This window comes from Lipotes vexillifer, unplaced genomic scaffold (assembly GCF_000442215.2).
Source record: "Lipotes vexillifer unplaced genomic scaffold, Lipotes_vexillifer_v1.1 scaffold164, whole genome shotgun sequence".
NCBI classification, from domain to species: domain Eukaryota; kingdom Metazoa; phylum Chordata; class Mammalia; order Artiodactyla; family Lipotidae; genus Lipotes; species Lipotes vexillifer.
In genome coordinates this window covers 629,251-635,745 of record NW_006789313.1, presented here as the reverse complement: position 1 = coordinate 635,745, position 6,495 = coordinate 629,251, and the positions used below count along the sequence as shown (strand labels likewise).

Here is a 6,495-nt window from a genome sequence, read left to right as displayed (position 1 = left end):
AGGGAAAGATGTGCAGCCAGGAGCTGGATTTGAGCTTCTACAAATAGCCCAAACCATGAAAAAAAGGAGTAGGAAACTCCACGTGCCTAGAGAAAATGTAAGGAAGCTTGCTTACTGTATATGGACTTGGGTTGTGGAGTATTAGGAGAGGAGAGAGAAATTAGAAATAGGTCAGCACCATTTGTGGGTATAGGTTCAGATTTGCATTCTTACTTACTGCAGGAAGCCTGAGCTAAGAAATTAACAATAAAACTAGTCTCTGCAAAAGTATACATAAAACTACTTTGTCATGGTTATTTCTGCAGCGCAAGTCAAACAATTCTTTCTGAAAATAAGCTAACAGTAAAAATTTACAAAGCAAGTAAGGAAACTACCACCATAGGGAAGGTAGGTAAGTAGGTAGGCAGGCACATAAATAGATAGGTAGAGAAATTGTATACTATGGACTAGAGATGAGAAAATGAAGTCACTATAAATTTAATCTATAAGATGACATTTATAAACTAAAATTAATATATAAGCTGATTGAATAAAAAGAAGGACTATAGGGACTTCCCTGATAGTCCAGTGGTAAAGAATCCTCCTTCCAATGAAGGGGATGTGGGTTCAATCCCTGGTTGGGGAACTAAGATCCCACATGCCGCGGGGCAACTGAGCCCCACGTGCCACAACAACTGAGCTCGTGTGCCTCAACCAGAGAGAGAAGACCCATGTGCTGCAACTAGAGAGAAGCCCGCACACCACAACGAAGACCTGACGCAGCCAAAAAAAAAAGGAAGACTATAACTGGAAAAATGAAAGAATAGAAAATAGTGTGAAAAACACATTTAAAAATACAAAAATAACGTTTAGAAATGAAATAATTGTCATTGAGGTTAAAAGCTCATTAGATGAGTGAAGTGTTGGATTAAACAAAAAAAATAAAAATTAGAAGAATTAGATTAGAACAAAAGTTAGTGAATTCTAGGATGGATCTAAGGAAAGTAACTTTAGTGTAACACAAGAGATGAAGAGAAGGGAAATATAAACACTTTATAGGGGTAGGAGATAAAATAAGACCTAAAAGATGTCTAATGTAAGCGTTCCAGAAAGAGAATGGAGACCAAAGCTATAATGGCTCATTTCTTTCAAACTGGTTAAAGGCCTTTATCCTTAGACTCGTGAAACATAGCTAATTCCAAGCAGGCTAAATAAAAAGAGCCATACCCAGGTGAACAATGATTTAACTTGAATATCAAAGAAAAAATCTAAAAGCAACCAGAAATTAAAGACAAATTACCTATATAAGGACTACCATTAGACTGACAGTAGTTCTTATTTGTAATAGATGTCAAGAAACAATGGAATCATATCTTCAAAGGGCTGAATCTTAGCCTGTGATTCTGTGCCCAGCTATATTATCATTCAAGAGTGAGAAATAAGTAGAGATATTTTCAGACAAGGCAGAACTAAATGATTTACTACTCAGTGATCCCAGCTGAAAGAACCAATAAATGAGGTGCTTTAGTAACAATATCCAATTTTTGGATATTGAATCCAAAAGTAGAATGTGGAATTCAAGAAGCAATGCTGAAAAAGGAAATTGACAAACATGTTGATAAATCTAAATAAGCATTGAATGTTTAAAAAATGTTTTTTAAAATGGAAAGAGACTATATAAGTGAAAATTCTCCAGAGAAACAGAACCAGTAGGACTGTGTGTGTGTGTGTGTGTGTGTGTGTGTGTGTGTGTGTGTGGAGAGAGAGAGAGAGAGAGAGATTGATTATAAGAAATTGGTTCACGTGATAATAGAGGCTAATAAGTCCCAATATCTACAGTTAGTCTGCAAGCTGGAGACACAGGAGAGGCAATGCCAGTGGCCTAGTTCCAGTCCAAAGGCCTGAAGCCTTGAGACCCAGGAGGAACCAATATTTTAGTTCTAGTCTAAAGGCAGGAAAATACCAATGTCCCAAGTCAAAGGCAGTTAGGCAGAAAGAATTCTCTTCTACTCAGTCTTTTTGTTCTAGTCAGTCCTTCAGCTGATTGGATTAGGCCCACCACATTAGGGAAGGCAATCTGCTTTACTCAGTCTACCAATTCAAATGTGCATCTCATCCAGAAACACCCTTACAAACATCTAGAATAATGTTTGACCAAATGTGTCACCCTGTGGCCCGATCAAGTTGACATATAAAATTAACCATCACAAAGACTAACTAGGAAGTTGTGTTTACAAACAAGATGGTTGAACAGAAATAATAGGCACAATAACATGGAGGCTGATGAGGAATGGGGTCTTTCTGATTGGAGTGAGTGCATTCTAAATTACTTATACTCAGAATTACAAAGGAGGTATGATTAGATTAGATATTGTTTAAATTTTTTTGAGAGGACTACTGAAGAAGTAGATACAAAGTGTATTACATTCAAGTGAATAAAGAGAGAGAGGGGGCATAAAGAAAATTTAATCAACTAGGAGGTGGTAGTAAAGGAGAAATGGAGAAGGGAAGAAAATGGTTACCAGAACATGGGAAACAAGAGGGTAGAGATAAGTCCAGATGTCTCAGTTGCAAGTGGATTAAACTCACTTTTTAAAAAGCAAAGCTTTTCAAATTTGATTTTAGAAAATCTGGCTAAATGTTATTAATAAGAGTCAGGCCTAAGACTTAATGATAAAATGAAGTTTAAAGTAAAGAAATGGAATACCAGATATATCAGGCAGATATTATCCAAAAGAAAAGCGGTGCAGCAGTATTACCACTAGGTAATGTTATGTTTAGCACAAAAAAAGAGATTGAGAAGGTTATGACTTGATGCCAAAAGACATAATTTCTAAAAAGTATATGTAAAACAATGAGTTTGTACACCCAACAAAATAGCCTCCTAATATAGAAAACAAACATTGATAGAATTATGTGGAGAAACTGACAAACTGACAGTAGTAGTAGATTAGTTCATATCTAGTTTGGAAAATATTAATAAGAATATAGAAGATTTGAATAATACAATTAAAAACCTTGACATACTAGACATACCTGAACTCTGTACCTCAATAGGAACTTCAGTGATTTTTAAGACATATAAAACATTTATAAAAATACGTTCCATATAAAGACACAAAGGAAGTCAAGCACATACTTCCAAATTAAAATAAACATGACATACGTTGACCACAATCTGATCAGATTGGAAGTATAAAAAATGAAATGTTTAAAAGAATTTATGAATCAAAGATTAACTCATAATGGAAACTACAAAATATTTATAAATGACAACAAAAATTATGGCATGTAGCTAAAGCAGAATTTAGAGGAAAAATTATAGCCTTAAAAAGTATGTTAAAAGATTAAAAATGTATTTAATAAACATAGCAAATTAGTAAAAGGATAAGTGTAGCAAACTCAAAGAAGAAAGCAGGAAACAATGATCACAAAAGGATAAATTCAATGTAACTTGAAGAAATGGAGGAATAGAGAGAAAGCAAAACGCAAATTTGGTTTCTTGAAAATACTAATAAAACAAACCAACCTCTAGCAAGACTGATAAATTTAAAAGTTTACACAAATTAATCTTAGGCTATCCAAAGTTAATTTAATTGCCGATCCGGAAGCTAAATCAGAATGGTGGGACATGGATGTTTATTATATTAGCCTCCTGCCTTCTTTATGTTAGAACTATTCCACAATAAAAAGATCATAATCTTTATTTAGGCACTATGCCTTAGTCCAGGCATTGCCTATTGCCTGTCTTCTGTGTAGCGTGCTTTAACAGATACCAGCTCTCCTATTCTTGTACATCTTGCTTCAAGTGACTCATGCATTCTTGCTTTGCACATGCTTGGTAGATAGTTGAAATCCCAGCAGTTGAAGCAGTGACAGCGTTAAATTGTGAAATCAACAGAATGAATACCTCTAGCAAAGGTTAGGGAGAACAAAACTCCTGTCTACCTGTGGTCAAAATAGATGGATGTACATTGGACAGATGTCATGGCTGGCCTAGGGACAGCTTCTGTGAAAGGCATAGGCTTCCGTGAGGGTTCCTATCCCCAGCCGTCCCAAGATTGTCCAATTGCCTTTCCTTATCTGGTTGATGTTATTATTCCTCCCTTTGGCATTTCCTAAGCTTCAGAGTATGTGTGTAAATGTATGCTTGCACTCTGGCTTGATCTGAGATGTAGACCTGAGATATATACAATATATATATAGTTTTTACTATTCAATTTAAAATCACTGACTTCCTCTCGCAAGCTTCCTTTGACTTGAATAGTGTTCTATTCAATATATTCAAACTATTTTTTTTTGGCTGTGATTCTTAATTCTGGTAAGCACACTGTTCTAAAATGTATATTGTGAGGAAAACTATGATGTCATCAGTTTCTTTTTCCTTTAATATTTAATAAATATTTCCCTTTCTTCCCTCATAAAATAAATGACCTAATTTTTTTCTGTCCTAGGCTATTGCCCCTCTTCTTTTTTAAAAAGGGCCTTTGTTTTATGATTTTAGCAATGAGTTTGCATATAGTTCGGTATGAGGTCAGTAATTTTCCCTAGAATAGCACTTTTGGGTATACTGTCTGGTCATTTAGTCATCTTCTTCTCACATGGGTATGAAAGTTAGCAGTGTAACAACTTAGCAATGACCAGGTGCATGTGGAGAAGGTGCTTTTATTCCCTCGAGACACTGATAGCATCATGGGTACCATAAAGGAAATGTGTCTGCCATTACTATCCGGTGACTGAGTGGCAGACCAGAGAGAGAGCAGTCCCTCAGGGAAGGTGACCCAGTGTATGTTCGATTGCTTTGTTCCCCTCCTACTGGCCTGGCCTTAGAATTAAGTTGGGAAAACAGAGTGAGTTTACCAGGTACTTTACTGTCTATTTAACACTATTGTTGGAATAATCTATTCTTTTATAATAAGACAGTTTTCTGCTTCATATTCCCAATGTTTGTTCCACTTATCCATGGTAATGTCTTTCCAAAATAATTGATTCTAACTTAAGCTTACATGAGGCAAATGCCTAAGGCTGATTTGTTTCTTATTATTACTTAAACTTTAACAAAATAAATAACAAAAAAGCTGTTGTAGCTGTTTTCTCTAGGGACTCATGTAAGAACCCTTAAAGGTAGTTATGTCAGATAACATTATCACTTTCTACAGAGGAAGAAACCGAATTTGAGAGGCTCGATAATTTGCCAGGTTGCAGAGCTGGGTATAGGGATAGGGCTGGATAGGATTCCTCCAGTGATGATGATCTTTTTTGAGACTCCAAATATGGCCTCTCCACTTGCAGTGCAAACACGTTTATAAATGGCTATTAACTATATAACATTGCTATAAACATGCAGTTATGGAACTAAGAATAGGAAATAATTAAAATTATTGCAGTTCATTTTTTCTTTGTGCACTCCATACTATGCTTAAGTGAGAAAGACGTCATTTCCTTATTTCCTTCCACAGAATTTGCTAACATTTATCATACCTGTCAGTGTTCTTATGGTACTGAACTTGATAAAGAACATCATAATCTAAAAAAATATGTTAAGCCAAAAATTTTCTCAGAACCTGAATGACATAGGTCTGTGGTCTGTGTTCATTCTGTTTAACTAGATAATTATCCAGTATGCATTTTAGTTTGTGCTTGTAGGGACCAGACCCCAAGCTATTTTGGTAAATGGGAATGATTCCACTGGAGGACTTGAAGTAATTGGTTCCTAAGCAACACCTGACTTAGCTTCCATCTAGAGACTTGCCTTCCTCGCATGCTGAGGAAGAGGAGTTCTGGCCACCATGGCTTCTGCATGTCTACAGTAAACAGTGCGGCCAGGATCTCCTGCCTCACTTTTCAAAGGGTGTGATCTGATATAGCATCCCTCGGAAGATGCCTCCCATAGTCCCTTCTGTTGCAGTTCCCCGGGGTAAGGTCAATTTAATTTGCAACTGGGTGTGATGAGACGTTTTGGGACAAAAATTCATATATAAATATAAATGTGTGTGTGTGTGTGTGTGTGTGTGTGTGTGTATTATTTTCCCTTATTTAAGATTTGCTCAGGGCTTCCCTGGTGGCGCAGTGGTTGAGAGTCCGCCTGCCGATGCGGGGGACACGGGTTTGTGCCCCGGTCCGGGAGGATCCCACATGCCACGGAGCGGCTGGGCCCGTGAGCCATGGCCGCTGAGCCTGCGCGCGTCCGGAGCCTGTTGCTATGCAACGGGAGAGGCCACAGCAGTGAGAGGCCCGCGTACTGCAAAAATAAAATAAAATAAAATAAAATAAAATAAAATAAAATAAAATAAAAGATTCGCTCTATTGTCAGTCAGTTTTACCTACTTTCCTTACCTGTGAAATGGACATAACATTTCGTGGCAGTTGATGAGAATTATTTCAGAAAGGTTTAGAATTCAGAGATGCTTTCTCGGCTGAAAGTTTTTTTTTTTTTTTTTTTTTTGCGGTATGCGGGCCTCTCACTGTTGTGGCCTCTCCTCTTGCGGAGCACAGGCTCCGGACGCGCAGGCTCAG

At 37.0% G+C, this 6,495-nt stretch overlaps 1 protein-coding gene across 1 annotated transcript in view; it reads left to right on the top strand.

Moving 5' to 3' along the window:
* The window catches only part of CDIN1 (CDAN1 interacting nuclease 1), a 217,189-nt gene that overhangs the window by 91,908 nt on the left and 118,786 nt on the right, over positions 1-6,495 (top strand). The gene's annotated exons all lie outside the window — the stretch shown is intronic.